Source organism: Schistocerca americana, unplaced genomic scaffold (assembly GCF_021461395.2).
Source record: "Schistocerca americana isolate TAMUIC-IGC-003095 unplaced genomic scaffold, iqSchAmer2.1 HiC_scaffold_220, whole genome shotgun sequence".
Taxonomy (NCBI): domain Eukaryota; kingdom Metazoa; phylum Arthropoda; class Insecta; order Orthoptera; family Acrididae; genus Schistocerca; species Schistocerca americana.
In genome coordinates, this window is record NW_025725929.1 from 165,140 (window position 1) to 189,944 (window position 24,805).

The following is a 24,805-nucleotide window of genomic DNA, read 5'->3' on the forward strand; positions in this document are numbered from 1 at the left end:
CAGGGCACCCTGGACGACATCGAGGGACTGGAATAATTGGCGTTCGCCGTGTAACAGGGCTCGTTGGTCTAGGGGTATGATTCCTGCTTAGGGTGCAGGAGGTCCCGGGTTCAAATCCCGGACGAGCCCTAGCGTTTTGTGCAAACTGATCGCACGTCAGTGGCTGAGTCAGCGCAAAAAGATCGCCGTCAATATCAAATGAATTTCTTATTCGATGTGAGCAATTGACACTCGGGTCCGACGCGTGAAGGCGATTACGAAGGTTTCGGGTACAGATGGCAGCAGATGCATGTTAGTACGTCTTGCTTAAAGTGATGAAAAAGTGTTTCCGCCCGGGATCGAACCGGGGACCTTCTGCGTGTTAGGCAGACGTGATAACCGCTACACCACGGAAACTGCTTGTGTGCACCTTACTTCACAGACAACTTATAGTGATGTTGCCATCGTAACTAAAAAATTCAATAAATGTGGTACTTGCAAACGAAGGGACATGCAGCAGATCCACACACGACGTGGCTCATTGGAGGACAATACGACATAGGAAGGAAAATACTGTTCCCGCCCGGGATCGAACCGAGGACCTTCCGCGTGTGAAGCAGACGTGATAACCGCTACACTACGGAAACGACGGACCTGAGGAGTCCATCCTTGTTCACTCGAACTTGCCTCAGACTTTCTCTCGTCCGCGAATGCACACACGACAGTTCTTTTGTCAGCCTGGAACCCATCACAGCCGAGGGCTCAAGAAGTCTTCGGGGTGCTCGAGAGGGTGTCTGCCGTAGCACCCCTAACGATATAGCGGCGTTTCGCGCAGTCGTTATTGCAAGTCATATCAGCAAAAGCAATCACTTTCTCAGCAGCAGGCAGTGCGAGCCCAGCGGCAGCTCTACATGAAGGTACCAATAGCCCAGGAAGGCCGCCGACCGCGGGAATTCGCGCCGCCCCCATCCCGCCAGCGTACACGAGACTTCCAGGGCACCCTGGACGACATCGAGGGACTGGAATAATTGGCGTTCGCCGTGTAACAGGGCTCGTTGGTCTAGGGGTATGATTCCTGCTTAGGGTGCAGGAGGTCCCGGGTTCAAATCCCGGACGAGCCCTAGCGTTTTGTGCAAACTGATCGCACGTCAGTGGCTGAGTCAGCGCAAAAAGATCGCCGTCAATATCAAATGAATTTCTTATTCGATGTGAGCAATTGACACTCGGGTCCGACGCGTGAAGGCGATTACGAAGGTTTCGGGTACAGATGGCAGCAGATGCATGTTAGTACGTCTTGCTTAAAGTGATGAAAAAGTGTTTCCGCCCGGGATCGAACCGGGGACCTTCTGCGTGTTAGGCAGACGTGATAACCGCTACACCACGGAAACTGCTTGTGTGCACCTTACTTCACAGACAACTTATAGTGATGTTGCCATCGTAACTAAAAAATTCAATAAATGTGGTACTTGCAAACGAAGGGACATGCAGCAGATCCACACACGACGTGGCTCATTGGAGGACAATACGACATAGGCAGGAAAATACTGTTCCCGCCCGGGATCGAACCGAGGACCTTCTGCGTGTGAAGCAGACGTGATAACCGCTACACTACGGAAACGACGGACCTGAGGAGTCCATCCTTGTTCACTCGAACTTGCCTCAGACTTTCTCTCGTCCGCGAATGCACACACGACAGTTCTTTTGTCAGCCTGGAACCCATCACAGCCGAGGGCTCAAGAAGTCTTCGGGGTGCTCGAGAGGGTGTCTGCCGTAGCACCCCTAACGATATAGCGGCGTTTCGCGCAGTCGTTATTGCAAGTCATATCAGCAAAAGCAATCACTTTCTCAGCAGCAGGCAGTGCGAGCCCAGCGGCAGCTCTACATGAAGGTACCAATAGCCCAGGAAGGCCGCCGACCGCGGGAATTCGCGCCGCCCCCATCCCGCCAGCGTACACGAGACTTCCAGGGCACCCTGGACGACATCGAGGGGCTGGAATAATTGGCGTTCGCCGTGTCACAGGGCTCGTTGGTCTAGGGGTATGATTCCTGCTTAGGTTGCAGGAGGTCCCGGGTTCAAATCCCGGACGAGCCCTAGCGTTTTGTGCAAACTGATCGCACGTCAGTGGCTGAGTCAGCGCAAAAAGATCGCCGTCAATATCAAATGAATTTCTTATTCGATGTGAGCAATTGACACTCGGGTCCGACGCGTGAAGGCGATTACGAAGGTTTCGGGTACAGATGGTAGCAGATGCATGTTAGTACGTCTTGCTTAAAGTGATGAAAAAGTGTTTCCGCCCGGGATCGAACCGGGGACCTTCTGCGTGTTAGGCAGACGTGATAACCGCTACACCACGGAAACTGCTTGTGTGCACCTTACTTCACAGACAACTTATAGTGATGTTGCCATCGTAACTAAAAAATTCAATAAATGTGGTACTTGCAAACGAAGGGACATGCAGCAGATCCACACACGACGTGGCTCATTGGAGGACAATACGACATAGGAAGGAAAATACTGTTCCCGCCCGGGATCGAACCGAGGACCTTCTGCGTGTGAAGCAGACGTGATAACCGCTACACTACGGAAACGACGGACCTGAGGAGTCCATCCTTGTTCACTCGAACTTGCCTCAGACTTTCTCTCGTCCGCGAATGCACACACGACAGTTCTTTTGTCAGCCTGGAACCCATCACAGCCGAGGGCTCAAGAAGTCTTCGGGGTGCTCGAGAGGGTGTCTGCCGTAGCACCCCTAACGATATAGCGGCGTTTCGCGCAGTCGTTATTGCAAGTCATATCAGCAAAAGCAATCACTTTCTCAGCAGCAGGCAGTGCGAGCCCAGCGGCAGCTCTACATGAAGGTACCAATAGCCCAGGAAGGCCGCCGACCGCGGGAATTCGCGCCGCCCCCATCCCGCCAGCGTACACGAGACTTCCAGGGCACCCTGGACGACATCGAGGGACTGGAATAATTGGCGTTCGCCGTGTAACAGGGCTCGTTGGTCTAGGGGTATGATTCCTGCTTAGGGTGCAGGAGGTCCCGGGTTCAAATCCCGGACGAGCCCTAGCGTTTTGTGCAAACTGATCGCACGTCAGTGGCTGAGTCAGCGCAAAAAGATCGCCGTCAATATCAAATGAATTTCTTATTCGATGTGAGCAATTGACACTCGGGTCCGACGCGTGAAGGCGATTACGAAGGTTTCGGGTACAGATGGCAGCAGATGCATGTTAGTACGTCTTGCTTAAAGTGATGAAAAAGTGTTTCCGCCCGGGATCGAACCGGGGACCTTCTGCGTGTTAGGCAGACGTGATAACCGCTACACCACGGAAACTGCTTGTGTGCACCTTACTTCACAGACAACTTATAGTGATGTTGCCATCGTAACTAAAAAATTCAATAAATGTGGTACTTGCAAACGAAGGGACATGCAGCAGATCCACACACGACGTGGCTCATTGGAGGACAATACGACATAGGCAGGAAAATACTGTTCCCGCCCGGGATCGAACCGAGGACCTTCTGCGTGTGAAGCAGACGTGATAACCGCTACACTACGGAAACGACGGACCTGAGGAGTCCATCCTTGTTCACTCGAACTTGCCTCAGACTTTCTCTCGTCCGCGAATGCACACACGACAGTTCTTTTGTCAGCCTGGAACCCATCACAGCCGAGGGCTCAAGAAGTCTTCGGGGTGCTCGAGAGGGTGTCTGCCGTAGCACCCCTAACGATATAGCGGCGTTTCGCGCAGTCGTTATTGCAAGTCATATCAGCAAAAGCAATCACTTTCTCAGCAGCAGGCAGTGCGAGCCCAGCGGCAGCTCTACATGAAGGTACCAATAGCCCAGGAAGGCAGCCGACCGCGGGAATTCGCGCCGCCCCCATCCCGCCAGCGTACACGAGACTTCCAGGGCACCCTGGACGACATCGAGGGACTGGAATAATTGGCGTTCGCCGTGTCACAGGGCTCGTTGGTCTAGGGGTATGATTCCTGCTTAGGGTGCAGGAGGTCCCGGGTTCAAATCCCGGACGAGCCCTAGCGTTTTGTGCAAACTGATCGCACGTCAGTGGCTGAGTCAGCGCAAAAAGATCGCCGTCAATATCAAATGAATTTCTTATTCGATGTGAGCAATTGACACTCGGGTCCGACGCGTGAAGGCGATTACGAAGGTTTCGGGTACAGATGGTAGCAGATGCATGTTAGTACGTCTTGCTTAAAGTGATGAAAAAGTGTTTCCGCCCGGGATCGAACCGGGGACCTTCTGCGTGTTAGGCAGACGTGATAACCGCTACACCACGGAAACTGCTTGTGTGCACCTTACTTCACAGACAACTTATAGTGATGTTGCCATCGTAACTAAAAAATTCAATAAATGTGGTACTTGCAAACGAAGGGACATGCAGCAGATCCACACACGACGTGGCTCATTGGAGGACAATACGACATAGGCAGGAAAATACTGTTCCCGCCCGGGATCGAACCGGGGACCTTCTGCGTGTGAAGCAGACGTGATAACCGCTACACTACGGAAACGACGGACCTGAGGAGTCCATCCTTGTTCACTCGAACTTGCCTCAGACTTTCTCTCGTCCGCGAATGCACACACGACAGTTCTTTTGTCAGCCTGGAACCCATCACAGCCGAGGGCTCAAGAAGTCTTCGGGGTGCTCGAGAGGGTGTCTGCCGTAGCACCCCTAACGATATAGCGGCGTTTCGCGCAGTCGTTATTGCAAGTCATATCAGCAAAAGCAATCACTTTCTCAGCAGCAGGCAGTGCGAGCCCAGCGGCAGCTCTACATGAAGGTACCAATAGCCCAGGAAGGCCGCCGACCGCGGGAATTCGCGCCGCCCCCATCCCGCCAGCGTACACGAGACTTCCAGGGCACCCTGGACGACATCGAGGGGCTGGAATAATTGGCGTTCGCCGTGTCACAGGGCTCGTTGGTCTAGGGGTATGATTCCTGCTTAGGTTGCAGGAGGTCCCGGGTTCAAATCCCGGACGAGCCCTAGCGTTTTGTGCAAACTGATCGCACGTCAGTGGCTGAGTCAGCGCAAAAAGATCGCCGTCAATATCAAATGAATTTCTTATTCGATGTGAGCAATTGACACTCGGGTCCGACGCGTGAAGGCGATTACGAAGGTTTCGGGTACAGATGGTAGCAGATGCATGTTAGTACGTCTTGCTTAAAGTGATGAAAAAGCGTTTCCGCCCGGGATCGAACCGGGGACCTTCTGCGTGTTAGGCAGACGTGATAACCGCTACACCACGGAAACTGCTTGTGTGCACCTTACTTCACAGACAACTCATAGTGATGTTGCCATCGTAACTAAAAAATTCAATAAATGTGGTACTTGCAAACGAAGGGACATGCAGCAGATCCACACACGACGTGGCTCATTGGAGGACAATACGACATAGGCAGGAAAACACTGTTCCCGCCCGGGATCGAACCGGGGACCTTCTGCGTGTGAAGCAGACGTGATAACCGCTACACTACGGAAACGACGGACCTGAGGAGTCCATCCTTGTTCACTCGAACTTGCCTCAGACTTTCTCTCGTCCGCGAATGCACACACGACAGTTCTTTTGTCAGCCTGGAACCCATCACAGCCGAGGGCTCAAGAAGTCTTCGGGGTGCTCGAGAGGGTGTCTGCCGTAGCACCCCTAACGATATAGCGGCGTTTCGCGCAGTCGTTATTGCAAGTCATATCAGCAAAAGCAATCACTTTCTCAGCAGCAGGCAGTGCGAGCCCAGCGGCAGCTCTACATGAAGGTACCAATAGCCCAGGAAGGCCGCCGACCGCGGGAATTCGCGCCGCCCCCATCCCGCCAGCGTACACGAGACTTCCAGGGCACCCTGGACGACATCGAGGGACTGGAATAATTGGCGTTCGCCGTGTCACAGGGCTCGTTGGTCTAGGGGTATGATTCCTGCTTAGGGTGCAGGAGGTCCCGGGTTCAAATCCCGGACGAGCCCTAGCGTTTTGTGCAAACTGATCGCACGTCAGTGGCTGAGTCAGCGCAAAAAGATCGCCGTCAATATCAAATGAATTTCTTATTCGATGTGAGCAATTGACACTCGGGTCCGACGCGTGAAGGCGATTACGAAGGTTTCGGGTACAGATGGTAGCAGATGCATGTTAGTACGTCTTGCTTAAAGTGATGAAAAAGTGTTTCCGCCCGGGATCGAACCGGGGACCTTCTGCGTGTTAGGCAGACGTGATAACCGCTACACCACGGAAACTGCTTGTGTGCACCTTACTTCACAGACAACTTATAGTGATGTTGCCATCGTAACTAAAAAATTCAATAAATGTGGTACTTGCAAACGAAGGGACATGCAGCAGATCCACACACGACGTGGCTCATTGGAGGACAATACGACATAGGCAGGAAAATACTGTTCCCGCCCGGGATCGAACCGGGGACCTTCTGCGTGTGAAGCAGACGTGATAACCGCTACACTACGGAAACGACGGACCTGAGGAGTCCATCCTTGTTCACTCGAACTTGCCTCAGACTTTCTCTCGTCCGCGAATGCACACACGACAGTTCTTTTGTCAGCCTGGAACCCATCACAGCCGAGGGCTCAAGAAGTCTTCGGGGTGCTCGAGAGGGTGTCTGCCGTAGCACCCCTAACGATATAGCGGCGTTTCGCGCAGTCGTTATTGCAAGTCATATCAGCAAAAGCAATCACTTTCTCAGCAGCAGGCAGTGCGAGCCCAGCGGCAGCTCTACATGAAGGTGCCAATAGCCCAGGAAGGCCGCCGACCGCGGGAATTCGCGCCGCCCCCATCCCGCCAGCGTACACGAGACTTCCAGGGCACCCTGGACGACATCGAGGGACTGGAATAATTGGCGTTCGCCGTGTCACAGGGCTCGTTGGTCTAGGGGTATGATTCCTGCTTAGGGTGCAGGAGGTCCCGGGTTCAAATCCCGGACGAGCCCTAGCGTTTTGTGCAAACTGATCGCACGTCAGTGGCTGAGTCAGCGCAAAAAGATCGCCGTCAATATCAAATGAATTTCTTATTCGATGTGAGCAATTGACACTCGGGTCCGACGCGTGAAGGCGATTACGAAGGTTTCGGGTACAGATAGTAGCAGATGCATGTTAGTACGTCTTGCTTAAAGTGATGAAAAAGTGTTTCCGCCCGGGATCGAACCGAGGACCTTCTGCGTGTTAGGCAGACGTGATAACCGCTACACCACGGAAACTGCTTGTGTGCACCTTACTTCACAGACAACTTATAGTGATGTTGCCATCGTAACTAAAAAATTCAATAAATGTGGTACTTGCAAACGAAGGGACATGCAGCAGATCCACACACGACGTGGCTCATTGGAGGACAATACGACATAGGCAGGAAAATACTGTTCCCGCCCGGGATCGAACCGGGGACCTTCTGCGTGTGAAGCAGACGTGATAACCGCTACACTACGGAAACGACGGACCTGAGGAGTCCATCCTTGTTCACTCGAACTTGCCTCAGACTTTCTCTCGTCCGCGAATGCACACACGACAGTTCTTTTGTCAGCCTGGAACCCATCACAGCCGAGGGCTCAAGAAGTCTTCGGGGTGCTCGAGAGGGTGTCTGCCGTAGCACCCCTAACGATATAGCGGCGTTTCGCGCAGTCGTTATTGCAAGTCATATCAGCAAAAGCAATCACTTTCTCAGCAGCAGGCAGTGCGAGCCCAGCGGCAGCTCTACATGAAGGTACCAATAGCACAGGAAGGCCGCCGACCGCGGGAATTCGCGCCGCCCCCATCCCGCCAGCGTACACGAGACTTCCAGGGCACCCTGGACGACATCGAGGGACTGGAATAATTGGCGTTCGCCGTGTCACAGGGCTCGTTGGTCTAGGGGTATGATTCCTGCTTAGGTTGCAGGAGGTCCCGGGTTCAAATCCCGGACGAGCCCTAGCGTTTTGTGCAAACTGATCGCACGTCAGTGGCTGAGTCAGCGCAAAAAGATCGCCGTCAATATCAAATGAATTTCTTATTCGATGTGAGCAATTGACACTCGGGTCCGACGCGTGAAGGCGATTACGAAGGTTTCGGGTACAGATGGTAGCAGATGCATGTTAGTACGTCTTGCTTAAAGTGATGAAAAAGTGTTTCCGCCCGGGATCGAACCGGGGACCTTCTGCGTGTTAGGCAGACGTGATAACCGCTACACCACGGAAACTGCTTGTGTGCACCTTACTTCACAGACAACTTATAGTGATGTTGCCATCGTAACTAAAAAATTCAATAAATGTGGTACTTGCAAACGAAGGGACATGCAGCAGATCCACACACGACGTGGCTCATTGGAGGACAATACGACATAGGCAGGAAAATACTGTTCCCGCCCGGGATCGAACCGGGGACCTTCTGCGTGTGAAGCAGACGTGATAACCGCTACACTACGGAAACGACGGACCTGAGGAGTCCATCCTTGTTCACTCGAACTTGCCTCAGACTTTCTCTCGTCCGCGAATGCACACACGACAGTTCTTTTGTCAGCCTGGAACCCATCACAGCCGAGGGCTCAAGAAGTCTTCGGGGTGCTCGAGAGGGTGTCTGCCGTAGCACCCCTAACGATATAGCGGCGTTTCGCGCAGTCGTTATTGCAAGTCATATCAGCAAAAGCAATCACTTTCTCAGCAGCAGGCAGTGCGAGCCCAGCGGCAGCTCTACATGAAGGTACCAATAGCCCAGGAAGGCCGCCGACCGCGGGAATTCGCGCCGCCCCCATCCCGCCAGCGTACACGAGACTTCCAGGGCACCCTGGACGACATCGAGGGGCTGGAATAATTGGCGTTCGCCGTGTCACAGGGCTCGTTGGTCTAGGGGTATGATTCCTGCTTAGGTTGCAGGAGGTCCCGGGTTCAAATCCCGGACGAGCCCTAGCGTTTTGTGCAAACTGATCGCACGTCAGTGGCTGAGTCAGCGCAAAAAGATCGCCGTCAATATCAAATGAATTTCTTATTCGATGTGAGCAATTGACACTCGGGTCCGACGCGTGAAGGCGATTACGAAGGTTTCGGGTACAGATGGTAGCAGATGCATGTTAGTACGTCTTGCTTAAAGTGATGAAAAAGTGTTTCCGCCCGGGATCGAACCGGGGACCTTCTGCGTGTTAGGCAGACGTGATAACCGCTACACCACGGAAACTGCTTGTGTGCACCTTACTTCACAGACAACTTATAGTGATGTTGCCATCGTAACTAAAAAATTCAATAAATGTGGTACTTGCAAACGAAGGGACATGCAGCAGATCCACACACGACGTGGCTCATTGGAGGACAATACGACATAGGCAGGAAAATACTGTTATCGCCCGGGATCGAACCGGGGACCTTCTGCGTGTGAAGCAGACGTGATAACCGCTACACTACGGAAACGACGGACCTGAGGAGTCCATCCTTGTTCACTCGAACTTGCCTCAGACTTTCTCTCGTCCGCGAATGCACACACGACAGTTCTTTTGTCAGCCTGGAACCCATCACAGCCGAGGGCTCAAGAAGTCTTCGGGGTGCTCGAGAGGGTGTCTGCCGTAGCACCCCTAACGATATAGCGGCGTTTCGCGCAGTCGTTATTGCAAGTCATATCAGCAAAAGCAATCACTTTCTCAGCAGCAGGCAGTGCGAGCCCAGCGGCAGCTCTACATGAAGGTACCAATAGCCCAGGAAGGCCGCCGACCGCGGGAATTCGCGCCGCCCCCATCCCGCCAGCGTACACGAGACTTCCAGGGCACCCTGGACGACATCGAGGGACTGGAATAATTGGCGTTCGCCGTGTCACAGGGCTCGTTGGTCTAGGGGTATGATTCCTGCTTAGGTTGCAGGAGGTCCCGGGTTCAAATCCCGGACGAGCCCTAGCGTTTTGTGCAAACTGATCGCACGTCAGTGGCTGAGTCAGCGCAAAAAGATCGCCGTCAATATCAAATGAATTTCTTATTCGATGTGAGCAATTGACACTCGGGTCCGACGCGTGAAGGCGATTACGAAGGTTTCGGGTACAGATGGTAGCAGATGCATGTTAGTACGTCTTGCTTAAAGTGATGAAAAAGTGTTTCCGCCCGGGATCGAACCGGGGACCTTCTGCGTGTTAGGCAGACGTGATAACCGCTACACCACGGAAACTGCTTGTGTGCACCTTACTTCACAGACAACTTATAGTGATGTTGCCATCGTAACTAAAAAATTCAATAAATGTGGTACTTGCAAACGAAGGGACATGCAGCAGATCCACACACGACGTGGCTCATTGGAGGACAATACGACATAGGCAGGAAAATACTGTTCCCGCCCGGGATCGAACCGGGGACCTTCTGCGTGTGAAGCAGACGTGATAACCGCTACACTACGGAAACGACGGACCTGAGGAGTCCATCCTTGTTCACTCGAACTTGCCTCAGACTTTCTCTCGTCCGCGAATGCACACACGACAGTTCTTTTGTCAGCCTGGAACCCATCACAGCCGAGGGCTCAAGAAGTCTTCGGGGTGCTCGAGAGGGTGTCTGCCGTAGCACCCCTAACGATATAGCGGCGTTTCGCGCAGTCGTTATTGCAAGTCATATCAGCAAAAGCAATCACTTTCTCAGCAGCAGGCAGTGCGAGCCCAGCGGCAGCTCTACATGAAGGTACCAATAGCCCAGGAAGGCCGCCGACCGCGGGAATTCGCGCCGCCCCCATCCCGCCAGCGTACACGAGACTTCCAGGGCACCCTGGACGACATCGAGGGACTGGAATAATTGGCGTTCGCCGTGTCACAGGGCTCGTTGGTCTAGGGGTATGATTCCTGCTTAGGGTGCAGGAGGTCCCGGGTTCAAATCCCGGACGAGCCCTAGCGTTTTGTGCAAACTGATCGCACGTCAGTGGCTGAGTCAGCGCAAAAAGATCGCCGTCAATATCAAATGAATTTCTTATTCGATGTGAGCAATTGACACTCGGGTCCGACGCGTGAAGGCGATTACGAAGGTTTCGGGTACAGATGGTAGCAGATGCATGTTAGTACGTCTTGCTTAAAGTGATGAAAAAGTGTTTCCGCCCGGGATCGAACCGGGGACCTTCAGCGTGTTAGGCAGACGTGATAACCGCTACACCACGGAAACTGCTTGTGTGCACCTTACTTCACAGACAACTTATAGTGATGTTGCCATCGTAACTAAAAAATTCAATAAATGTGGTACTTGCAAACGAAGGGACATGCAGCAGATCCACACACGACGTGGCTCATTGGAGGACAATACGACATAGGCAGGAAAATACTGTTCCCGCCCGGGATCGAACCGGGGACCTTCTGCGTGTGAAGCAGACGTGATAACCGCTACACTACGGAAACGACGGACCTGAGGAGTCCATCCTTGTTCACTCGAACTTGCCTCAGACTTTCTCTCGTCCGCGAATGCACACACGACAGTTCTTTTGTCAGCCTGGAACCCATCACAGCCGGGGGCTCAAGAAGTCTTCGGGGTGCTCGAGAGGGTGTCTGCCGTAGCACCCCTAACGATATAGCGGCGTTTCGCGCAGTCGTTATTGCAAGTCATATCAGCAAAAGCAATCACTTTCTCAGCAGCAGGCAGTGCGAGCCCAGCGGCAGCTCTACATGAAGGTACCAATAGCACAGGAAGGCCGCCGACCGCGGGAATTCGCGCCGCCCCCATCCCGCCAGCGTACACGAGACTTCCAGGGCACCCTGGACGACATCGAGGGACTGGAATAATTGGCGTTCGCCGTGTCACAGGGCTCGTTGGTCTAGGGGTATGATTCCTGCTTAGGTTGCAGGAGGTCCCGGGTTCAAATCCCGGACGAGCCCTAGCGTTTTGTGCAAACTGATCGCACGTCAGTGGCTGAGTCAGCGCAAAAAGATCGCCGTCAATATCAAATGAATTTCTTATTCGATGTGAGCAATTGACACTCGGGTCCGACGCGTGAAGGCGATTACGAAGGTTTCGGGTACAGATGGTAGCAGATGCATGTTAGTACGTCTTGCTTAAAGTGATGAAAAAGTGTTTCCGCCCGGGATCGAACCGGGGACCTTCTGCGTGTTAGGCAGACGTGATAACCGCTACACCACGGAAACTGCTTGTGTGCACCTTACTTCACAGACAACTTATAGTGATGTTGCCATCGTAACTAAAAAATTCAATAAATGTGGTACTTGCAAACGAAGGGACATGCAGCAGATCCACACACGACGTGGCTCATTGGAGGACAATACGACATAGGCAGGAAAATACTGTTCCCGCCCGGGATCGAACCGGGGACCTTCTGCGTGTGAAGCAGACGTGATAACCGCTACACTACGGAAACGACGGACCTGAGGAGTCCATCCTTGTTCACTCGAACTTGCCTCAGACTTTCTCTCGTCCGCGAATGCACACACGACAGTTCTTTTGTCAGCCTGGAACCCATCACAGCCGAGGGCTCAAGAAGTCTTCGGGGTGCTCGAGAGGGTGTCTGCCGTAGCACCCCTAACGATATAGCGGCGTTTCGCGCAGTCGTTATTGCAAGTCATATCAGCAAAAGCAATCACTTTCTCAGCAGCAGGCAGTGCGAGCCCAGCGGCAGCTCTACATGAAGGTACCAATAGCACAGGAAGGCCGCCGACCGCGGGAATTCGCGCCGCCCCCATCCCGCCAGCGTACACGAGACTTCCAGGGCACCCTGGACGACATCGAGGGACTGGAATAATTGGCGTTCGCCGTGTCACAGGGCTCGTTGGTCTAGGGGTATGATTCCTGCTTAGGGTGCAGGAGGTCCCGGGTTCAAATCCCGGACGAGCCCTAGCGTTTTGTGCAAACTGATCGCACGTCAGTGGCTGAGTCAGCGCAAAAAGATCGCCGTCAATATCAAATGAATTTCTTATTCGATGTGAGCAATTGACACTCGGGTCCGACGCGTGAAGGCGATTACGAAGGTTTCGGGTACAGATGGTAGCAGATGCATGTTAGTACGTCTTGCTTAAAGTGATGAAAAAGTGTTTCCGCCCGGGATCGAACCGGGGACCTTCTGCGTGTTAGGCAGACGTGATAACCGCTACACCACGGAAACTGCTTGTGTGCACCTTACTTCACAGACAACTTATAGTGATGTTGCCATCGTAACTAAAAAATTCAATAAATGTGGTACTTGCAAACGAAGGGACATGCAGCAGATCCACACACGACGTGGCTCATTGGAGGACAATACGACATAGGCAGGAAAATACTGTTCCCGCCCGGGATCGAACCGGGGACCTTCTGCGTGTGAAGCAGACGTGATAACCGCTACACTACGGAAACGACGGACCTGAGGAGTCCATCCTTGTTCACTCGAACTTGCCTCAGACTTTCTCTCGTCCGCGAATGCACACACGACAGTTCTTTTGTCAGCCTGGAACCCATCACAGCCGGGGGCTCAAGAAGTCTTCGGGGTGCTCGAGAGGGTGTCTGCCGTAGCACCCCTAACGATATAGCGGCGTTTCGCGCAGTCGTTATTGCAAGTCATATCAGCAAAAGCAATCACTTTCTCAGCAGCAGGCAGTGCGAGCCCAGCGGCAGCTCTACATGAAGGTACCAATAGCACAGGAAGGCCGCCGACCGCGGGAATTCGCGCCGCCCCCATCCCGCCAGCGTACACGAGACTTCCAGGGCACCCTGGACGACATCGAGGGACTGGAATAATTGGCGTTCGCCGTGTCACAGGGCTCGTTGGTCTAGGGGTATGATTCCTGCTTAGGTTGCAGGAGGTCCCGGGTTCAAATCCCGGACGAGCCCTAGCGTTTTGTGCAAACTGATCGCACGTCAGTGGCTGAGTCAGCGCAAAAAGATCGCCGTCAATATCAAATGAATTTCTTATTCGATGTGAGCAATTGACACTCGGGTCCGACGCGTGAAGGCGATTACGAAGGTTTCGGGTACAGATGGTAGCAGATGCATGTTAGTACGTCTTGCTTAAAGTGATGAAAAAGTGTTTCCGCCCGGGATCGAACCGGGGACCTTCTGCGTGTTAGGCAGACGTGATAACCGCTACACCACGGAAACTGCTTGTGTGCACCTTACTTCACAGACAACTTATAGTGATGTTGCCATCGTAACTAAAAAATTCAATAAATGTGGTACTTGCAAACGAAGGGACATGCAGCAGATCCACACACGACGTGGCTCATTGGAGGACAATACGACATAGGCAGGAAAATACTGTTCCCGCCCGGGATCGAACCGGGGACCTTCTGCGTGTGAAGCAGACGTGATAACCGCTACACTACGGAAACGACGGACCTGAGGAGTCCATCCTTGTTCACTCGAACTTGCCTCAGACTTTCTCTCGTCCGCGAATGCACACACGACAGTTCTTTTGTCAGCCTGGAACCCATCACAGCCGAGGGCTCAAGAAGTCTTCGGGGTGCTCGAGAGGGTGTCTGCCGTAGCACCCCTAACGATATAGCGGCGTTTCGCGCAGTCGTTATTGCAAGTCATATCAGCAAAAGCAATCACTTTCTCAGCAGCAGGCAGTGCGAGCCCAGCGGCAGCTCTACATGAAGGTACCAATAGCCCAGGAAGGCCGCCGACCGCGGGAATTCGCGCCGCCCCCATCCCGCCAGCGTACACGAGACTTCCAGGGCACCCTGGACGACATCGAGGGACTGGAATAATTGGCGTTCGCCGTGTCACAGGGCTCGTTGGTCTAGGGGTATGATTCCTGCTTAGGTTGCAGGAGGTCCCGGGTTCAAATCCCGGACGAGCCCTAGCGTTTTGTGCAAACTGATCGCACGTCAGTGGCTGAGTCAGCGCAAAAAGATCGCCGTCAATATCAAATGAATTTCTTATTCGATGTGAGCAATTGACACTCGGGTCCGACGCGTGAAGGCGATTACGAAGGTTTCGGGTACAGATGGTAGCAGATGCATGTTAGTACGTCTTGCTTAAAGTGATGAAAAAGTGTTTCCGCCCGGGATCGAACCGGGGACCTTCTGCGTGTTAGGCAGACGTGATAACCGCTACACCACGGAAACTGCTTGTGTGCACCTTACTTCACAGACAACTTATAGTGATGTTGCCATCGTAACTAAAAAATTCAATAAATGTGGTACTTGCAAACGAAGGGACATGCAGCAGATCCACACACGACGTGGCTCATTGGAGGACAATACGACATAGGCAGGAAAATACTGTTCCCGCCCGGGATCGAACCGGGGACCTTCTGCGTGTGAAGCAGACGTGATAACCGCTACACTACGGAAACGACGGACCTGAGGAGTCCATCCTTGTTCACTCGAACTTGCCTCAGACTTTCTCTCGTCCGCGAATGCACACACGACAGTTCTTTTGTCAGCCTGGAACCCATCACAGCCGAGGGCTCAAGAAGTCTTCGGGGTGCTCGAGAGGGTGTCTGCCGTAGCACCCCTAACGATATAGCGGCGTTTCGCGCAGTCGTTATTGCAAGTCATATCAGCAAAAGCAATCACTTTCTCAGCAGCAGGCAGTGCGAGCCCAGCGGCAGCTCTACATGAAGGTACCAATAGCCCAGGAAGGCCGCCGACCGCGGGAATTCGCGCCGCCCCCATCCCGCCAGCGTACACGAGACTTCCAGGGCACCCTGGACGACATCGAGGGACTGGAATAATTGGCGTTCGCCGTGTCACAGGGCTCGTTGGTCTAGGGGTATGATTCCTGCTTAGGGTGCAGGAGGTCCCGGGTTCAAATCCCGGACGAGCCCTAGCGTTTTGTGCAAACTGATCGCACGTCAGTGGCTGAGTCAGCGCAAAAAGATCGCCGTCAATATCAAATGAATTTCTTATTCGATGTGAGCAATTGACACTCGGGTCCGACGCGTGAAGGCGATTACGAAGGTTTCGGGTACAGATGGTAGCAGATGCATGTTAGTACGTCTTGCTTAAAGTGATGAAAAAGTGTTTCCGCCCGGGATCGAACCGGGGACCTTCTGCGTGTTAGGCAGACGTGATAACCGCTACACCACGGAAACTGCTTGTGTGCACCTTACTTCACAGACAACTTATAGTGATGTTGCCATCGTAACTAAAAAATTCAATAAATGTGGTACTTGCAAACGAAGGGACATGCAGCAGATCCACACACGACGTGGCTCATTGGAGGACAATACGACATAGGCAGGAAAATACTGTTCCCGCCCGGGATCGAACCGGGGACCTTCTGCGTGTGAAGCAGACGTGATAACCGCTACACTACGGAAACGACGGACCTGAGGAGTCCATCCTTGTTCACTCGAACTTGCCTCAGACTTTCTCTCGTCCGCGAATGCACACACGACAGTTCTTTTGTCAGCCTGGAACCCATCACAGCCGGGGGCTCAAGAAGTCTTCGGGGTGCTCGAGAGGGTGTCTGCCGTAGCACCCCTAACGATATAGCGGCGTTTCGCGCAGTCGTTATTGCAAGTCATATCAGCAAAAGCAATCACTTTCTCAGCAGCAGGCAGTGCGAGCCCAGCGGCAGCTCTACATGAAGGTACCAATAGCACAGGAAGGCCGCCGACCGCGGGAATTCGCGCCGCCCCCATCCCGCCAGCGTACACGAGACTTCCAGGGCACCCTGGACGACATCGAGGGACTGGAATAATTGGCGTTCGCCGTGTCACAGGGCTCGTTGGTCTAGGGGTATGATTCCTGCTTAGGTTGCAGGAGGTCCCGGGTTCAAATCCCGGACGAGCCCTAGCGTTTTGTGCAAACTGATCGCACGTCAGTGGCTGAGTCAGCGCAAAAAGATCGCCGTCAATATCAAATGAATTTCTTATTCGATGTGAGCAATTGACACTCGGGTCCGACGCGTGAAGGCGATTACGAAGGTTTCGGGTACAGATGGTAGCAGATGCATGTTAGTACGTCTTGCTTAAAGTGATGAAAAAGTGTTTCCGCCCGGGATCGAACCGGGGACCTTCTGCGTGTTAGGCAGACGTGATAACCGCTACACCACGGAACCTGCTTGTGTGCACCTTACTTCACAGACAACTTATAGTGATGTTGCCATCGTAACTAAAAAATTCAATAAATGTGGTACTTGCAAACGAAGGGACATGCAGCAGATCCACACACGACGTGGCTCATTGGAGGACAATACGACATAGGCAGGAAAATACTGTTCCCGCCCGGGATCGAACCGGGGACCTTCTGCGTGTGAAGCAGACGTGATAACCGCTACACTACGGAAACGACGGACCTGAGGAGTCCATCCTTGTTCACTCGAACTTGCCTCAGACTTTCTCTCGTCCGCGAATGCACACACGACAGTTCTTTTGTCAGCCTGGAACCCATCACAGCCGAGGGCTCAAGAAGTCTTCGGGGTGCTCGAGAGGGTGTCTGCCGTAGCACCCCTAACGATATAGCGGCGTTTCGCGCAGTCGTTATTGCAAGTCATATCAGCAAAAGCAATCACTTTCTCAGCAGCAGGCAGTGCGAGCCCAGCGGCAGCTCTACATGAAGGTACCAATAGCCCAGGAAGGCCGCCGACCGCGGGAATTCGCGCCGCCCCCATCCCGCCAGCGTACACGAGACTTCCAGGGCACCCTGGACGACATCGAGGGGCTGGAATAATTGGCATTCGCCGTGTCACAGGGCTCGTTGGTCTAGGGGTATGATTCCTGCTTAGGTTGCAGGAGGTCCCGGGTTCAAATCCCGGACGAGCCCTAGCGTTTTGTGCAAACTGATCGCACGTCAGTGGCTGAGTCAGCGCAAAAAGATCGCCGTCAATATCAAATGAATTTCTTATTCGATGTGAGCAATTGACACTCGGGTCCGACGCGTGAAGGCGATTACGAAGGTTTCGGGTACAGATGGTAGCAGATGCATGTTAGTACGTCTTGCTTAAAGTGATGAAAAAGTGTTTCCGCCCGGGATCGAACCGGGGACCTTCTGCGTGTTAGGCAGACGTGATAACCGCTACACCACGGAAACTGCTTGTGTGCACCTTACTTCACAGACAACTTATAGTGATGTTGCCATCGTAACTAAAAAATTCAATAAATGTGGTACTTGCAAACGAAGGGACATGCAGCAGATCCACACACGACGTGGCTCATTGGAGGACAATACGACATAGGCAGGAAAATACTGTTCCCGCCCGGGATCGAACCGGGGACCTTCTGCGTGTGAAGCAGACGTGATAACCGCTACACTACGGAAACGACGGACCTGAGGAGTCCATCCTTGTTCACTCGAACTTGCCTCAGACTTTCTCTCGTCCGCGAATGCACACACGACAGTTCTTTTGTCAGCCTGGAACCCATCACAGCCGAGGGCTCAAGAAGTCTTCGGGGTGCTCGAGAGGGTGTCTGCCGTAGCACCCCTAACGATATAGCGGCGTTTCGCGCAGTCGTTATTGCAAGTCATATCAGCAAAAGCAATCACTTTCTCAGCAGCAGGCAGTGCGAGCCCAGCGGCAGCTCTACATGAAGGTACCAATAGCCCAGGAAGGCCGCCGACCGCGGGAATTCGCGCCGCCCCCATCCCGCCAGCGTACACGAGACTTCCAGGGCACCCTGGACGACATCGAGGGACTGGAATAATTGGCGTTCGCCGTGTCACAGGGCTCGTTGGTCTAGGGGTATGATTCCTGCTTAGGTTGCAGGAGGTCCCGGGTTCAAATCCCGGACGAGCCCTAGCGTTTTGTGCAAACTGATCGCACGTCAGTGGCTGAGTCAGCGCAAAAAGATCGCCGTCAATATCAAATGAATTTCTTATTCGATGTGAGCAATTGACACTCGGGTCCGACGCGTGAAGGCGATTACGAAGGTTTCGGGTACAGATGGTAGCAGATGCATGTTAGTACGTCTTGCTTAAAGTGATGAAAAAGTGTTTCCGCCCGGGATCGAACCGGGGACCTTCTGCGTGTTAGGCAGACGTGATAACCGCTACACCACGGAAACTGCTTGTGTGCACCTTACTTCACAGACAACTTATAGTGATGTTGCCATCGTAACTAAAAAATTCAATAAATGTGGTACTTGCAAACGAAGGGACATGCAGCAGATCCACACACGACGTGGCTCATTGGAGGACAATACGACATAGGCAGGAAAATACTGTTCCCGCCCGGGATCGAACCGGGGACCTTCTGCGTGTGAAGCAGACGTGATAACCGCTACACTACGGAAACGACGGACCTGAGGAGTCCATCCTTGTTCACTCGAACTTGCCTCAGACTTTCTCTCGTCCGCGAATGCACACACGACAGTTCTTTTGTCAGCCTGGAACCCATCACAGCCGAGGGCTCAAGAAGTCTTCGGGGTGCTCGAGAGGGTGTCTGCCGTAGCACCCCTAACGATATAGCGGCGTTTCGCGCAGTCGTTATTGCAAGTCATATCAGCAAAAGCAATCACTTTCTCAGCAGCAGGCAGTGCGAGCCCAGCGGCAGCTCTACATGAAGGTACCAATAGCCCAGGAAGGCCGCCGACCGCGGGAATTCGCGCCGCCCCCATCCCGCCAGCGTACACGAGACTTCCAGGGCACCCTGGACGACATCGAGGGACTGGAATAATTGGCGTTCGCCGTGTCACAGGGCTCGTTGGTCTAGGGGTATGATTCCTGCTTAGGGTGCAGGAGGTCCCGGGTTCAAATCCCGGACGAGCCGTAGCGTTTTGTGCAAACTGATCGCACGTCAGTGGCTGAGTCAGCGCAAAAAGATCGCCGTCAATATCAAATGAATTTCTTATTCGATGTGAGCAATTGACACTCGGGTCCGACGCGTGAAGGCGATTACGAAGGTTTCGGGTACAGATGGTAGCAGATGCATGTTAGTACGTCTTGCTTAAAGTGATGAAAAAGTGTTTCCGCCCGGGATCGAACCGGGGACCTTCTGCGTGTTAGGCAGACGTGATAACCGCTACACCACGGAAACTGCTTGTGTGCACCTTACTTCACAGACAACTTATAGTGATGTTGCCATCGTAACTAAAAAATTCAATAAATGTGGTACTTGCAAACGAAGGGACATGCAGCAGATCCACACACGACGTGGCTCATTGGAGGACAATACGACATAGGCAGGAAAATACTGTTCCCGCCCGGGATCGAACCGGGGACCTTCTGCGTGTGAAGCAGACGTGATAACCGCTACACTACGGAAACGACGGACCTGAGGAGTCCATCCTTGTTCACTCGAACTTGCCTCAGACTTTCTCTCGTCCGCGAATGCACACACGACAGTTCTTTTGTCAGCCTGGAACCCATCACAGCCGAGGGCTCAAGAAGTCTTCGGGGTGCTCGAGAGGGTGTCTGCCGTAGCACCCCTAACGATATAGCGGCGTTTCGCGCAGTCGTTATTGCAAGTCATATCAGCAAAAGCAATCACTTTCTCAGCAGCAGGCAGTGCGAGCCCAGCGGCAGCTCTACATGAAGGTACCAATAGCACAGGAAGGCCGCCGACCGCGGGAATTCGCGCCGCCCCCATCCCGCCAGCGTACACGAGACTTCCAGGGCACCCTGGACGACATCGAGGGACTGGAATAATTGGCGTTCGCCGTGTCACAGGGCTCGTTGGTCTAGGGGTATGATTCCTGCTTAGGTTGCAGGAGGTCCCGGGTTCAAATCCCGGACGAGCCCTAGCGTTTTGTGCAAACTGATCGCACGTCAGTGGCTGAGTCAGCGCAAAAAGATCGCCGTCAATATCAAATGAATTTCTTATTCGATGTGAGCAATTGACACTCGGGTCCGACGCGTGAAGGCGATTACGAAGGTTTCGGGTACAGATGGTAGCAGATGCATGTTAGTACGTCTTGCTTAAAGTGATGAAAAAGTGTTTCCGCCCGGGATCGAACCGGGGACCTTCTGCGTGTTAGGCAGACGTGATAACCGCTACACCACGGAAACTGCTTGTGTGCACCTTACTTCACAGACAACTTATAGTGATGTTGCCATCGTAACTAAAAAATTCAATAAATGTGGTACTTGCAAACGAAGGGACATGCAGCAGATCCACACACGACGTGGCTCATTGGAGGACAATACGACATAGGCAGGAAAATACTGTTCCCGCCCGGGATCGAACCGGGGACCTTCTGCGTGTGAAGCAGACGTGATAACCGCTACACTACGGAAACGACGGACCTGAGGAGTCCATCCTTGTTCACTCGAACTTGCCTCAGACTTTCTCTCGTCCGCGAATGCACACACGACAGTTCTTTTGTCAGCCTGGAACCCATCACAGCCGAGGGCTCAAGAAGTCTTCGGGGTGCTCGAGAGGGTGTCTGCCGTAGCACCCCTAACGATATAGCGGCGTTTCGCGCAGTCGTTATTGCAAGTCATATCAGCAAAAGCAATCACTTTCTCAGCAGCAGGCAGTGCGAGCCCAGCGGCAGCTCTACATGAAGGTACCAATAGCCCAGGAAGGCCGCCGACCGCGGGAATTCGCGCCGCCCCCATCCCGCCAGCGTACACGAGACTTCCAGGGCACCCTGGACGACATCGAGGGGCTGGAATAATTGGCGTTCGCCGTGTCACAGGGCTCGTTGGTCTAGGGGTATGATTCCTGCTTAGGTTGCAGGAGGTCCCGGGTTCAAATCCCGGACGAGCCCTAGCGTTTTGTGCAAACTGATCGCACGTCAGTGGCTGAGTCAGCGCAAAAAGATCGCCGTCAATATCAAATGAATTTCTTATTCGATGTGAGCAATTGACACTCGGGTCCGACGCGTGAAGGCGATTACGAAGGTTTCGGGTACAGATGGTAGCAGATGCATGTTAGTACGTCTTGCTTAAAGTGATGAAAAAGTGTTTCCGCCCGGGATCGAACCGGGGACCTTCTGCGTGTTAGGCAGACGTGATAACCGCTACACCACGGAAACTGCTTGTGTGCACCTTACTTCACAGACAACTTATAGTGATGTTGCCATCGTAACTAAAAAATTCAATAAATGTGGTACTTGCAAACGAAGGGACATGCAGCAGATCCACACACGACGTGGCTCATTGGAGGACAATACGACATAGGCAGGAAAATACTGTTCCCGCCCGGGATCGAACCGGGGACCTTCTGCGTGTGAAGCAGACGTGATAACCGCTACACTACGGAAACGACGGACCTGAGGAGTCCATCCTTGTTCACTCGAACTTGCCTCAGACTTTCTCTCGTCCGCGAATGCACACACGACAGTTCTTTTGTCAGCCTGGAACCCATCACAGCCGAGGGCTCAAGAAGTCTTCGGGGTGCTCGAGAGGGTGTCTGCCGTAGCACCCCTAACGATATAGCGGCGTTTCGCGCAGTCGTTATTGCAAGTCATATCAGCAAAAGCAATCACTTTCTCAGCAGCAGGCAGTGCGAGCCCAGCGGCAGCTCTACATGAAGGTACCAATAGCCCAGGAAGGCCGCCGACCGCGGGAATTCGCGCCGCCCCCATCCCGCCAGCGTACACGAGACTTCCAGGGCACCCTGGACGACATCGAGGGACTGGAATAATTGGCGTTCGCCGTGTCACAGGGCTCGTTGGTCTAGGGGTATGATTCCTGCTTAGGTTGCAGGAGGGCCCGGGTTCAAATCCCGGACGAGCCCTAGCGTTTTGTGCAAACTGATCGCACGTCAGTGGCTGAGTCAGCGCAAAAAGATCGCCGTCAATATCAAATGAATTTCTTATTCGATGTGAGCAATTGACACTCGGGTCCGACGCGTGAAGGCGATTACGAAGGTTTCGGGTACAGATGGTAGCAGATGCATGTTAGTACGTCTTGCTTAAAGTGATGAAAAAGTGTTTCCGCCCGGGATCGAACCGGGGACCTTCTGCGTGTTAGGCAGACGTGATAACCGCTACACCACGGAAACTGCTTGTGTGCACCTTACTTCACAGACAACTTATAGTGATGTTGCCATCGTAACTAAAAAATTCAATAAATGTGGTACTTGCAAACGAAGGGACATGCAGCAGATCCACACACGACGTGGCTCATTGGAGGACAATACGACATAGGCAGGAAAATACTGTTCCCGCCCGGGATCGAACCGGGGACCTTCTGCGTGTGAAGCAGACGTGATAACCGCTACACTACGGAAACGACGGACCTGAGGAGTCCATCCTTGTTCACTCGAACTTGCCTCAGACTTTCTCTCGTCCGCGAATGCACACACGACAGTTCTTTTGTCAGCCTGGAACCCATCACAGCCGAGGGCTCAAGAAGTCTTCGGGGTGCTCGAGAGGGTGTCTGCCGTAGCACCCCTAACGATATAGCGGCGTTTCGCGCAGTCGTTATTGCAAGTCATATCAGCAAAAGCAATCACTTTCTCAGCAGCAGGCAGTGCGAGCCCAGCGGCAGCTCTACATGAAGGTACCAATAGCCCAGGAAGGCCGCCGACCGCGGGAATTCGCGCCGCCCCCATCCCGCCAGCGTACACGAGACTTCCAGGGCACCCTGGACGACATCGAGGGGCTGGAATAATTGGCGTTCGCCGTGTCACAGGGCTCGTTGGTCTAGGGGTATGATTCCTGCTTAGGTTGCAGGAGGTCCCGGGTTCAAATCCCGGACGAGCCCTAGCGTTTTGTGCAAACTGATCGCACGTCAGTGGCTGAGTCAGCGCAAAAAGATCGCCGTCAATATCAAATGAATTTCTTATTCGATGTGAGCAATTGACACTCGGGTCCGACGCGTGAAGGCGATTACGAAGGTTTCGGGTACAGATGGTAGCAGATGCATGTTAGTACGTCTTGCTTAAAGTGATGAAAAAGTGTTTCCGCCCGGGATCGAACCGGGGACCTTCTGCGTGTTAGGCAGACGTGATAACCGCTACACCACGGAAACTGCTTGTGTGCACCTTACTTCACAGACAACTTATAGTGATGTTGCCATCGTAACTAAAAAATTCAATAAATGTGGTACTTGCAAACGAAGGGACATGCAGCAGATCCACACACGACGTGGCTCATTGGAGGACAATACGACATAGGCAGGAAAATACTGTTCCCGCCCGGGATCGAACCGGGGACCTTCTGCGTGTGAAGCAGACGTGATAACCGCTACACTACGGAAACGACGGACCTGAGGAGTCCATCCTTGTTCACTCGAACTTGCCTCAGACTTTCTCTCGTCCGCGAATGCACACACGACAGTTCTTTTGTCAGCCTGGAACCCATCACAGCCGAGGGCTCAAGAAGTCTTCGGGGTGCTCGAGAGGGTGTCTGCCGTAGCACCCCTAACGATATAGCGGCGTTTCGCGCAGTCGTTATTGCAAGTCATATCAGCAAAAGCAATCACTTTCTCAGCAGCAGGCAGTGCGAGCCCAGCGGCAGCTCTACATGAAGGTACCAATAGCCCAGGAAGGCCGCCGACCGCGGGAATTCGCGCCGCCCCCATCCCGCCAGCGTACACGAGACTTCCAGGGCACCCTGGACGACATCGAGGGACTGGAATAATTGGCGTTCGCCGTGTCACAGGGCTCGTTGGTCTAGGGGTATGATTCCTGCTTAGGGTGCAGGAGGTCCCGGGTTCAAATCCCGGACGAGCCCTAGCGTTTTGTGCAAACTGATCGCACGTCAGTGGCTGAGTCAGCGCAAAAAGATCGCCGTCAATATCAAATGAATTTCTTATTCGATGTGAGCAATTGACACTCGGGTCCGACGCGTGAAGGCGATTACGAAGGTTTCGGGTACAGATGGTAGCAGATGCATGTTAGTACGTCTTGCTTAAAGTGATGAAAAAGTGTTTCCGCCCGGGATCGAACCGGGGACCTTCTGCGTGTTAGGCAGACGTGATAACCGCTACACCACGGAAACTGCTTGTGTGCACTTTACTTCACAGACAACTTATAGTGATGTTGCCATCGTAACTAAAAAATTCAATAAATGTGGTACTTGCAAACGAAGGGACATGCAGCAGATCCACACACGACGTGGCTCATTGGAGGACA

At 53.2% G+C, this 24,805-nt stretch overlaps 77 non-coding genes across 77 annotated transcripts; 26 read left to right on the top strand and 51 right to left on the bottom strand.

Moving 5' to 3' along the window:
• Window positions 1-57: 57 nt before the first annotated feature.
• On the top strand, window positions 58-129 carry Trnap-agg. The gene has a single exon. It is a non-coding gene; the product is annotated as a tRNA-Pro (tRNA).
• A 194-nt stretch (window positions 130-323) lies between these two features.
• Trnav-aac lies at window positions 324-396 on the bottom strand. The gene has a single exon. It is a non-coding gene; the product is annotated as a tRNA-Val (tRNA).
• A 157-nt stretch (window positions 397-553) lies between these two features.
• Window positions 554-626, bottom strand: Trnav-cac. The gene has a single exon. It is a non-coding gene; the product is annotated as a tRNA-Val (tRNA).
• Window positions 627-1,028: 402 nt separating this feature from the next.
• Trnap-agg lies at window positions 1,029-1,100 on the top strand. Its single transcript has one exon. It is a non-coding gene; the product is annotated as a tRNA-Pro (tRNA).
• Window positions 1,101-1,294: 194 nt separating this feature from the next.
• On the bottom strand, window positions 1,295-1,367 carry Trnav-aac. Its single transcript has one exon. It is a non-coding gene; the product is annotated as a tRNA-Val (tRNA).
• A 157-nt stretch (window positions 1,368-1,524) lies between these two features.
• On the bottom strand, window positions 1,525-1,597 carry Trnav-cac. Its single transcript has one exon. It is a non-coding gene; the product is annotated as a tRNA-Val (tRNA).
• Window positions 1,598-1,999: 402 nt separating this feature from the next.
• On the top strand, window positions 2,000-2,071 carry Trnap-agg. Its single transcript has one exon. It is a non-coding gene; the product is annotated as a tRNA-Pro (tRNA).
• Window positions 2,072-2,265: 194 nt separating this feature from the next.
• On the bottom strand, window positions 2,266-2,338 carry Trnav-aac. Its single transcript has one exon. It is a non-coding gene; the product is annotated as a tRNA-Val (tRNA).
• A 157-nt stretch (window positions 2,339-2,495) lies between these two features.
• Trnav-cac lies at window positions 2,496-2,568 on the bottom strand. Its single transcript has one exon. It is a non-coding gene; the product is annotated as a tRNA-Val (tRNA).
• Window positions 2,569-2,970: 402 nt separating this feature from the next.
• Window positions 2,971-3,042, top strand: Trnap-agg. The gene has a single exon. It is a non-coding gene; the product is annotated as a tRNA-Pro (tRNA).
• Window positions 3,043-3,236: 194 nt separating this feature from the next.
• Window positions 3,237-3,309, bottom strand: Trnav-aac. The gene has a single exon. It is a non-coding gene; the product is annotated as a tRNA-Val (tRNA).
• A 157-nt stretch (window positions 3,310-3,466) lies between these two features.
• Window positions 3,467-3,539, bottom strand: Trnav-cac. The gene has a single exon. It is a non-coding gene; the product is annotated as a tRNA-Val (tRNA).
• Window positions 3,540-3,941: 402 nt separating this feature from the next.
• Trnap-agg lies at window positions 3,942-4,013 on the top strand. The gene has a single exon. It is a non-coding gene; the product is annotated as a tRNA-Pro (tRNA).
• Window positions 4,014-4,207: 194 nt separating this feature from the next.
• Window positions 4,208-4,280, bottom strand: Trnav-aac. The gene has a single exon. It is a non-coding gene; the product is annotated as a tRNA-Val (tRNA).
• Window positions 4,281-4,437: 157 nt separating this feature from the next.
• Window positions 4,438-4,510, bottom strand: Trnav-cac. Its single transcript has one exon. It is a non-coding gene; the product is annotated as a tRNA-Val (tRNA).
• A 402-nt stretch (window positions 4,511-4,912) lies between these two features.
• On the top strand, window positions 4,913-4,984 carry Trnap-agg. Its single transcript has one exon. It is a non-coding gene; the product is annotated as a tRNA-Pro (tRNA).
• Window positions 4,985-5,178: 194 nt separating this feature from the next.
• Window positions 5,179-5,251, bottom strand: Trnav-aac. Its single transcript has one exon. It is a non-coding gene; the product is annotated as a tRNA-Val (tRNA).
• Window positions 5,252-5,408: 157 nt separating this feature from the next.
• On the bottom strand, window positions 5,409-5,481 carry Trnav-cac. Its single transcript has one exon. It is a non-coding gene; the product is annotated as a tRNA-Val (tRNA).
• A 402-nt stretch (window positions 5,482-5,883) lies between these two features.
• Trnap-agg lies at window positions 5,884-5,955 on the top strand. Its single transcript has one exon. It is a non-coding gene; the product is annotated as a tRNA-Pro (tRNA).
• Window positions 5,956-6,149: 194 nt separating this feature from the next.
• On the bottom strand, window positions 6,150-6,222 carry Trnav-aac. Its single transcript has one exon. It is a non-coding gene; the product is annotated as a tRNA-Val (tRNA).
• Window positions 6,223-6,379: 157 nt separating this feature from the next.
• Trnav-cac lies at window positions 6,380-6,452 on the bottom strand. Its single transcript has one exon. It is a non-coding gene; the product is annotated as a tRNA-Val (tRNA).
• A 402-nt stretch (window positions 6,453-6,854) lies between these two features.
• Window positions 6,855-6,926, top strand: Trnap-agg. The gene has a single exon. It is a non-coding gene; the product is annotated as a tRNA-Pro (tRNA).
• Window positions 6,927-7,120: 194 nt separating this feature from the next.
• Trnav-aac lies at window positions 7,121-7,193 on the bottom strand. The gene has a single exon. It is a non-coding gene; the product is annotated as a tRNA-Val (tRNA).
• Window positions 7,194-7,350: 157 nt separating this feature from the next.
• On the bottom strand, window positions 7,351-7,423 carry Trnav-cac. The gene has a single exon. It is a non-coding gene; the product is annotated as a tRNA-Val (tRNA).
• A 402-nt stretch (window positions 7,424-7,825) lies between these two features.
• Window positions 7,826-7,897, top strand: Trnap-agg. The gene has a single exon. It is a non-coding gene; the product is annotated as a tRNA-Pro (tRNA).
• A 194-nt stretch (window positions 7,898-8,091) lies between these two features.
• Trnav-aac lies at window positions 8,092-8,164 on the bottom strand. Its single transcript has one exon. It is a non-coding gene; the product is annotated as a tRNA-Val (tRNA).
• A 157-nt stretch (window positions 8,165-8,321) lies between these two features.
• Trnav-cac lies at window positions 8,322-8,394 on the bottom strand. The gene has a single exon. It is a non-coding gene; the product is annotated as a tRNA-Val (tRNA).
• Window positions 8,395-8,796: 402 nt separating this feature from the next.
• Trnap-agg lies at window positions 8,797-8,868 on the top strand. Its single transcript has one exon. It is a non-coding gene; the product is annotated as a tRNA-Pro (tRNA).
• A 194-nt stretch (window positions 8,869-9,062) lies between these two features.
• Trnav-aac lies at window positions 9,063-9,135 on the bottom strand. Its single transcript has one exon. It is a non-coding gene; the product is annotated as a tRNA-Val (tRNA).
• Window positions 9,136-9,292: 157 nt separating this feature from the next.
• Window positions 9,293-9,365, bottom strand: Trnav-cac. The gene has a single exon. It is a non-coding gene; the product is annotated as a tRNA-Val (tRNA).
• Window positions 9,366-9,767: 402 nt separating this feature from the next.
• Trnap-agg lies at window positions 9,768-9,839 on the top strand. Its single transcript has one exon. It is a non-coding gene; the product is annotated as a tRNA-Pro (tRNA).
• Window positions 9,840-10,033: 194 nt separating this feature from the next.
• On the bottom strand, window positions 10,034-10,106 carry Trnav-aac. The gene has a single exon. It is a non-coding gene; the product is annotated as a tRNA-Val (tRNA).
• A 157-nt stretch (window positions 10,107-10,263) lies between these two features.
• Window positions 10,264-10,336, bottom strand: Trnav-cac. The gene has a single exon. It is a non-coding gene; the product is annotated as a tRNA-Val (tRNA).
• Window positions 10,337-10,738: 402 nt separating this feature from the next.
• On the top strand, window positions 10,739-10,810 carry Trnap-agg. Its single transcript has one exon. It is a non-coding gene; the product is annotated as a tRNA-Pro (tRNA).
• A 194-nt stretch (window positions 10,811-11,004) lies between these two features.
• Window positions 11,005-11,077, bottom strand: Trnav-aac. Its single transcript has one exon. It is a non-coding gene; the product is annotated as a tRNA-Val (tRNA).
• A 157-nt stretch (window positions 11,078-11,234) lies between these two features.
• Window positions 11,235-11,307, bottom strand: Trnav-cac. Its single transcript has one exon. It is a non-coding gene; the product is annotated as a tRNA-Val (tRNA).
• Window positions 11,308-11,709: 402 nt separating this feature from the next.
• Trnap-agg lies at window positions 11,710-11,781 on the top strand. The gene has a single exon. It is a non-coding gene; the product is annotated as a tRNA-Pro (tRNA).
• Window positions 11,782-11,975: 194 nt separating this feature from the next.
• Window positions 11,976-12,048, bottom strand: Trnav-aac. The gene has a single exon. It is a non-coding gene; the product is annotated as a tRNA-Val (tRNA).
• Window positions 12,049-12,205: 157 nt separating this feature from the next.
• Window positions 12,206-12,278, bottom strand: Trnav-cac. The gene has a single exon. It is a non-coding gene; the product is annotated as a tRNA-Val (tRNA).
• A 402-nt stretch (window positions 12,279-12,680) lies between these two features.
• Window positions 12,681-12,752, top strand: Trnap-agg. The gene has a single exon. It is a non-coding gene; the product is annotated as a tRNA-Pro (tRNA).
• A 194-nt stretch (window positions 12,753-12,946) lies between these two features.
• Trnav-aac lies at window positions 12,947-13,019 on the bottom strand. Its single transcript has one exon. It is a non-coding gene; the product is annotated as a tRNA-Val (tRNA).
• Window positions 13,020-13,176: 157 nt separating this feature from the next.
• On the bottom strand, window positions 13,177-13,249 carry Trnav-cac. Its single transcript has one exon. It is a non-coding gene; the product is annotated as a tRNA-Val (tRNA).
• Window positions 13,250-13,651: 402 nt separating this feature from the next.
• On the top strand, window positions 13,652-13,723 carry Trnap-agg. The gene has a single exon. It is a non-coding gene; the product is annotated as a tRNA-Pro (tRNA).
• A 194-nt stretch (window positions 13,724-13,917) lies between these two features.
• Window positions 13,918-13,990, bottom strand: Trnav-aac. Its single transcript has one exon. It is a non-coding gene; the product is annotated as a tRNA-Val (tRNA).
• A 157-nt stretch (window positions 13,991-14,147) lies between these two features.
• Trnav-cac lies at window positions 14,148-14,220 on the bottom strand. Its single transcript has one exon. It is a non-coding gene; the product is annotated as a tRNA-Val (tRNA).
• A 402-nt stretch (window positions 14,221-14,622) lies between these two features.
• On the top strand, window positions 14,623-14,694 carry Trnap-agg. Its single transcript has one exon. It is a non-coding gene; the product is annotated as a tRNA-Pro (tRNA).
• A 194-nt stretch (window positions 14,695-14,888) lies between these two features.
• Trnav-aac lies at window positions 14,889-14,961 on the bottom strand. Its single transcript has one exon. It is a non-coding gene; the product is annotated as a tRNA-Val (tRNA).
• A 157-nt stretch (window positions 14,962-15,118) lies between these two features.
• On the bottom strand, window positions 15,119-15,191 carry Trnav-cac. Its single transcript has one exon. It is a non-coding gene; the product is annotated as a tRNA-Val (tRNA).
• A 402-nt stretch (window positions 15,192-15,593) lies between these two features.
• Trnap-agg lies at window positions 15,594-15,665 on the top strand. Its single transcript has one exon. It is a non-coding gene; the product is annotated as a tRNA-Pro (tRNA).
• Window positions 15,666-15,859: 194 nt separating this feature from the next.
• Trnav-aac lies at window positions 15,860-15,932 on the bottom strand. Its single transcript has one exon. It is a non-coding gene; the product is annotated as a tRNA-Val (tRNA).
• Window positions 15,933-16,089: 157 nt separating this feature from the next.
• Window positions 16,090-16,162, bottom strand: Trnav-cac. The gene has a single exon. It is a non-coding gene; the product is annotated as a tRNA-Val (tRNA).
• Window positions 16,163-16,564: 402 nt separating this feature from the next.
• Window positions 16,565-16,636, top strand: Trnap-agg. Its single transcript has one exon. It is a non-coding gene; the product is annotated as a tRNA-Pro (tRNA).
• A 194-nt stretch (window positions 16,637-16,830) lies between these two features.
• On the bottom strand, window positions 16,831-16,903 carry Trnav-aac. Its single transcript has one exon. It is a non-coding gene; the product is annotated as a tRNA-Val (tRNA).
• A 157-nt stretch (window positions 16,904-17,060) lies between these two features.
• Window positions 17,061-17,133, bottom strand: Trnav-cac. Its single transcript has one exon. It is a non-coding gene; the product is annotated as a tRNA-Val (tRNA).
• A 402-nt stretch (window positions 17,134-17,535) lies between these two features.
• Window positions 17,536-17,607, top strand: Trnap-agg. Its single transcript has one exon. It is a non-coding gene; the product is annotated as a tRNA-Pro (tRNA).
• Window positions 17,608-17,801: 194 nt separating this feature from the next.
• On the bottom strand, window positions 17,802-17,874 carry Trnav-aac. The gene has a single exon. It is a non-coding gene; the product is annotated as a tRNA-Val (tRNA).
• A 157-nt stretch (window positions 17,875-18,031) lies between these two features.
• Trnav-cac lies at window positions 18,032-18,104 on the bottom strand. Its single transcript has one exon. It is a non-coding gene; the product is annotated as a tRNA-Val (tRNA).
• Window positions 18,105-18,506: 402 nt separating this feature from the next.
• Window positions 18,507-18,578, top strand: Trnap-agg. Its single transcript has one exon. It is a non-coding gene; the product is annotated as a tRNA-Pro (tRNA).
• Window positions 18,579-18,772: 194 nt separating this feature from the next.
• Window positions 18,773-18,845, bottom strand: Trnav-aac. The gene has a single exon. It is a non-coding gene; the product is annotated as a tRNA-Val (tRNA).
• A 157-nt stretch (window positions 18,846-19,002) lies between these two features.
• Trnav-cac lies at window positions 19,003-19,075 on the bottom strand. Its single transcript has one exon. It is a non-coding gene; the product is annotated as a tRNA-Val (tRNA).
• A 402-nt stretch (window positions 19,076-19,477) lies between these two features.
• Window positions 19,478-19,549, top strand: Trnap-agg. Its single transcript has one exon. It is a non-coding gene; the product is annotated as a tRNA-Pro (tRNA).
• A 194-nt stretch (window positions 19,550-19,743) lies between these two features.
• On the bottom strand, window positions 19,744-19,816 carry Trnav-aac. Its single transcript has one exon. It is a non-coding gene; the product is annotated as a tRNA-Val (tRNA).
• A 157-nt stretch (window positions 19,817-19,973) lies between these two features.
• Trnav-cac lies at window positions 19,974-20,046 on the bottom strand. Its single transcript has one exon. It is a non-coding gene; the product is annotated as a tRNA-Val (tRNA).
• A 402-nt stretch (window positions 20,047-20,448) lies between these two features.
• On the top strand, window positions 20,449-20,520 carry Trnap-agg. The gene has a single exon. It is a non-coding gene; the product is annotated as a tRNA-Pro (tRNA).
• Window positions 20,521-20,714: 194 nt separating this feature from the next.
• Trnav-aac lies at window positions 20,715-20,787 on the bottom strand. The gene has a single exon. It is a non-coding gene; the product is annotated as a tRNA-Val (tRNA).
• Window positions 20,788-20,944: 157 nt separating this feature from the next.
• On the bottom strand, window positions 20,945-21,017 carry Trnav-cac. Its single transcript has one exon. It is a non-coding gene; the product is annotated as a tRNA-Val (tRNA).
• Window positions 21,018-21,419: 402 nt separating this feature from the next.
• Window positions 21,420-21,491, top strand: Trnap-agg. The gene has a single exon. It is a non-coding gene; the product is annotated as a tRNA-Pro (tRNA).
• Window positions 21,492-21,685: 194 nt separating this feature from the next.
• Trnav-aac lies at window positions 21,686-21,758 on the bottom strand. Its single transcript has one exon. It is a non-coding gene; the product is annotated as a tRNA-Val (tRNA).
• A 157-nt stretch (window positions 21,759-21,915) lies between these two features.
• Window positions 21,916-21,988, bottom strand: Trnav-cac. The gene has a single exon. It is a non-coding gene; the product is annotated as a tRNA-Val (tRNA).
• A 402-nt stretch (window positions 21,989-22,390) lies between these two features.
• Trnap-agg lies at window positions 22,391-22,462 on the top strand. Its single transcript has one exon. It is a non-coding gene; the product is annotated as a tRNA-Pro (tRNA).
• A 194-nt stretch (window positions 22,463-22,656) lies between these two features.
• Trnav-aac lies at window positions 22,657-22,729 on the bottom strand. The gene has a single exon. It is a non-coding gene; the product is annotated as a tRNA-Val (tRNA).
• A 157-nt stretch (window positions 22,730-22,886) lies between these two features.
• Trnav-cac lies at window positions 22,887-22,959 on the bottom strand. Its single transcript has one exon. It is a non-coding gene; the product is annotated as a tRNA-Val (tRNA).
• Window positions 22,960-23,361: 402 nt separating this feature from the next.
• On the top strand, window positions 23,362-23,433 carry Trnap-agg. Its single transcript has one exon. It is a non-coding gene; the product is annotated as a tRNA-Pro (tRNA).
• A 194-nt stretch (window positions 23,434-23,627) lies between these two features.
• On the bottom strand, window positions 23,628-23,700 carry Trnav-aac. The gene has a single exon. It is a non-coding gene; the product is annotated as a tRNA-Val (tRNA).
• A 157-nt stretch (window positions 23,701-23,857) lies between these two features.
• On the bottom strand, window positions 23,858-23,930 carry Trnav-cac. Its single transcript has one exon. It is a non-coding gene; the product is annotated as a tRNA-Val (tRNA).
• A 402-nt stretch (window positions 23,931-24,332) lies between these two features.
• Trnap-agg lies at window positions 24,333-24,404 on the top strand. The gene has a single exon. It is a non-coding gene; the product is annotated as a tRNA-Pro (tRNA).
• Window positions 24,405-24,598: 194 nt separating this feature from the next.
• On the bottom strand, window positions 24,599-24,671 carry Trnav-aac. The gene has a single exon. It is a non-coding gene; the product is annotated as a tRNA-Val (tRNA).
• Window positions 24,672-24,805: the final 134 nt, after the last annotated feature.